General features: G+C 43.5%; 1 pseudogene; it reads right to left on the bottom strand.

Moving 5' to 3' along the window:
* Positions 1-412: 412 nt before the first annotated feature.
* On the bottom strand, positions 413-1,151 carry LOC134584679 (ropporin-1-like protein; annotated as a pseudogene).
* Between the last annotated feature and the right edge of the window lie 3,636 nt (positions 1,152-4,787).

Genomic DNA, 4,787 nt, shown 5'->3' with positions numbered 1-4,787 from the left:
CCCATGCCCAAAACAGTTCCAGAGAATCAGGGCTTGCGGTCGGTCTAGTTTAAAAACCAAACAAACTACTGAACATAGTCAATGTTTGTAACGGACCCTCCGTCAATCGATGCTCCTAGTGCTCACCAAGGACCATCAGCACTACACCAGACACCATAAGCACTGCAGACCCCACGAACCGCCGCAGCTTGGTTGGAGTCTCGCTGTCTCCTACCCACCCTGGACCTACGACAAGGCTCCAGGGTCCAGTGGGTGAACCTCTCTTCCTTCAGGGAGCATAGCAGGAACAGCTCTTCCAAGAGCTAGTGATTATCCAAGGTAGTATGATGATCATAGCAATCACTTGTAGTGATATAGCAGTTTCCTCAACACGAGACAAGGCTGCGAGTTGAGGGTAAGAAGGTCTGAGAGTTTAATAGCACAGATTGGATTTTTTTTTTTTATTACAATTTGCTTCAGGTTTATTTAGCATTAGATACAGATTTCTTTCTGCAGGTTTTCCCACTCTGGAAAAGAATGTTAATTCCATGAAAGTGGTGGGCACTGAGCGCTCAGGAAATTTTATGGTTGGATCATTTTGCTTATTCACTTCTGTCAGCAGAGCACAAAGTGCATTCTCTACTACTGTGTCTGAAATGTCCCCATCAATGTTAGCCAAATACTTGTACAGGAAAGTGAATGTCTTAAAAGGAATGCGAGCAGCACCAACTTCTGGATCTTCTGTAAGAATTTCACAGGCATGCTTCAAAGCAGAGGTTATACTCCCTCCAAGGCTACAGGCAAGACCTAGAAATTTCATCCACTCTACATCTCTCTCGAAGTTATACATTGCAATTGCTCTTCAGGTAAGCTGAGATCATTCCACTTTTCTTTTAATTCATCTTCAATTACAAAAATCTTGGAGGATAACTGTTTATGAAGAATTGTTAGAAGCCCAGGAGTTATCCTTTGGATAAACAATTAAAATACACAAATAGCACATCATGAGGCTGGGTTCTGATAGCAGCCTTTGTGAACTGTTTTAAGATGTTGGGCAGTTCAGGAGGTATATGTATTTGTTGTGCACAAAATATTGTGTCAGGAAGAGGCTTGTCTTTGAGGCTGTCTGGAAAATAAACTTGATTGAACGGACGTTCTGTCTCCCCGGCCTCCTATTATAATGAGTACACCATCCACCGGTATCAGCAAACAGCCAGACAAGGCCCCCGGTGTTATTGTAGTGGAAAGCGTCCTGTCTCCAGGTCCAGATTGGATTTTTATACAGTTTTTCAGGCCAGAGGCACACCCACTGGACCTGATGGAAGACAGGGACACAAGGGACGTAAACCAATTAAAACCGTAATTAACAGCACGACACTCATACCACATACAGCAAAAAATCCCTCCCCTCTGCCCCTGATGTAATTAAGGTAGTTAATGCATTAACTTAATTATCCATAGGCAGAAAAAAAACCAGACATTTTTATAAAGTCCCATAAGTACCCCAAAACACAACATATAAGTCCCCATGCAAGGGTGACACCTTGTTGGGTACAGGGACACAAATATATACACCAATGATAAGAGCGTTGCAATCTTAGGCACTCCAACACATAATACAGTAAGCCTTCCCCTTTGCTTAGGATATAATTGAGTCAAGTACTATATTAAACTCAATTATCTCCAAACACCAAAAAAAATTTAAAACACATAAATCCCCCATTACATCCCCTGATAGCCCTGATCTAGGTGAACAACATATCCAAAAATCACACAGATCAGATCAGGGGTTCAGAAATTTTATGGAAGTCATATATTTGCCCAGGCGAACCCAGGATTTCATGCCCAAAACAGTTCCATAGATTCACGGAGGACCGGCCGGGAACCGCAAGGTTTTCATGTCAAAAATAGTTCCAGGGCATTCGCGGCTAAGTCCCCCTGAAATCTATTCAAACTTTTAGCCCATGCGAACAAGATGGCCACCACCATGTTTTCGAATGGCAGCAACTTTGACTGTTCGGGAGTTTGAAAAAAACAATGTTTAAAGTCCCAACAAGCACAATTAGGGTCTCTCAGACAAAATAAATTAAAGGGGCAATAGTCACAGGGTAAAAGGCTGGCAAGTAGTCCTTTCCAAAGCCCAGTGATGAAGTGACTTTCGTCACAATGTTCTCACCCTGGAGCTTGTTCGTGGGAGTGTTTCCACCGAACATCACCTTTTAAAGTGTTGTAGAACTGAACGCAGGTGATGATGGAAGTCCAGCAGAGTTCGGGAGGTTCTGTGTCTGTTTTCAGTTCCATGAGATTCATGCCCAAAAACTGCTGCCTGCGTTTATGGGAACAAGATGGCCACCACCTCATGGTCATCAATAGGAAATGCGGCCACCCAGACGAACACTTAGAACACTGTGGTGGAAAGTGTTACAGCTTATCAGTTAGGCTTAACAAGCTCTGAAGTGGTCTCTGGTTCGTGCGCCTATTCGGTTCCCGAACCAAATATAAAATCCCACAAACCAAGTCTGTTTTTAAAGGGCTCATAGTCTTTTGGCAGGAGGCTGGCAAGCAGGCCCCTCCAAGAACATGTGCACAGGTTTTTCTCCCACAACCGGACTAAACCAAGCAACTCCATGGAACTAATTTTGATGATGCGCAGAGCCTCAAGCCCCAGACCTTAGATGCTGATATCTTGGGCTCTGTATACCTGATAGCCCCGCTATTTGCAGGGATCCCAGATGGGACCCGGGGCTATCTAGCGATGTATGTTTCAACCCTGTATCCCCTTCCCTTCCTGGGGCGCTGAGACCCAAATTTTACCCTCCCTGTATGTAATGTGTTTTAATGTGTGCTGTTGGTATTTCCCAGAGCGGGAGATGGCTATCTGTAACCCAACCCCCTCCTGCCTGGTAATGTGTTGTACTGAATGGAGATTCCCTGCAGGGGTCTGTGCATAAAAGCCGTGTGTTCCAAATAAAGATTGTCAGTGTTTAACCTCCAGAACTGTGTGTTTTCTGGTTACTGGAGAAACCAGCTTGCAGGGGATGCAGCGGGTAAAGTCCTTGTAGGACTAAGAGTTTCCAGGACTGAGTGCCGTCCAGCCCTGGGAGCGCATGGAGCTAAGTCCCCTAACCCTGTAAGAGTTACTGATCGGCTGAAGAAAGGTAACCGATGGAGGTAACCGGTCAGGTTACCAGGTGTCCCGCTACAAGGATGCATAGTGTGTATCGTTTGCATTGTGTGCATATAGTGAATGCAGAGCATGTAGTGGATTAAGTGTCTTTGTGTAGTAAATGCAATATGTAGAAAATGCATTGTGTGTGTATTGTGGACTCAATATCTGTGTTTGTGCATTGAATGCAATGTGTGTAGTGGATGCATTGTGTGTGTATATATAGTGAATGTAGAGTATGTGTTTGTGCAGTGGATGCAGTGTTTTTAGTGAATGTAGTGGATGCAGTGTGTGTAGCGGATGTAGTGTTTGAGTAGTTCATGTAGTGAATGCACTGTGTGTTGTGAATGCAATGTGTGTGAGTAGTGAATGCAATGTCTGTCTTTGTGCATTGTATGCAATGTGTGTAGTGATGCATTGTATGTGTGTTTAGTTGATGCATTGTGTGTTTGTGTAGTGGATGCAGTGTATGTAGTGGATGCAGTGTCCTTTTGTGATATTGAGTGTTTATATGTGAGAAGATAGTAGTTTATTTTTGTAATTAAGTTTGCGAGAAGAGAGAAGGTGATGCTGCAGACTCCCGGGCTCCCAGTTCAATATGTAGACAAACATGGGCCTGTGACTGCATATTTACACCCTGTTCCAAATTAATATGCAAATTTTATTTTTTCTCATTTACCTAAATAATTGATGTAAATAACAGTCAGCATAATTCTCATGTTATCAACTATTAAGAGTACAATTCAAATTTTATTGAACAAACTTCCTAATGATAACAGTATTTTTTAAACATAAAAAATGTACAATGCACTGTTCCAAATTATTATGCACAGTAAGTGCGGCGAAACCAACCTCGCCACTATGAGCTGGAGAAGCCTGGTTGCTCGCTTGCTTCCTTTGGACTATGGACCAGACTTTAAAAAGCTTATTTTCCTTGCAGAAAGGCTTGTTCGTGCCTTTTCTCCCGGGGTGTTCGGTAGATTTTATCTACCGAACAAACTAACGAATGCGGGACCACCTGGGAGCTGTAGTGTGCCGTAAATTGACCGCCCAGAAGCTAACCGCAGCTTAATTGATGAACGCTGGGTGGCCTTTGTTCGTTTGCCGAACACGTGGCAGCGGCCATTTTACCTCCCGAACGGCCAGCGGTGTTCAGCGCTCAAACTATGGAACTGTAAACGGACACTTATGTGCTCGAACACCACTGAGCCGTCCGTCGCCTGGTTCCTATTCGTACATGTTTAACCGAACACCGGCATTCGGTATTTTGTATATGAGAATATGTGTTAACCCAGATAGCCATGCCATGGAGCCTATTTGTGGGATTAAAGACTTTGGCTCCAGGGCGATTAAACTGTATTTGTGTGGTCTGAGTGCCATTCACCTAATAATGTGCACTCAGACCTGAGCTATCTGGGGATGTGTGACATGTCTGTGTTTTATGTATAAAAGGTAACTTTGTGTATTTTAAGGTGTTTCACTGTATTTTGTGTCCCATGTGTGTAATGGAGTTTTGCCTCTGTCCTGGGAGATAATTGAATTACTTCCCAATTATCTCCAGGATAGAGGGAGGAGTTCAAGATGCATTGTGGGAATGTTTTACTGCTGTGTGTCTGTAATTGGTTTATGTCTGTCCTTTGTT

This window comes from Pelobates fuscus, unplaced genomic scaffold (assembly GCF_036172605.1).
Source record: "Pelobates fuscus isolate aPelFus1 unplaced genomic scaffold, aPelFus1.pri scaffold_63, whole genome shotgun sequence".
Taxonomy (NCBI): Eukaryota; Metazoa; Chordata; class Amphibia; order Anura; family Pelobatidae; genus Pelobates; species Pelobates fuscus.
Note: the sequence above shows the minus strand (reverse complement) of the source record. Positions and strands in the feature narration are given on the sequence as shown.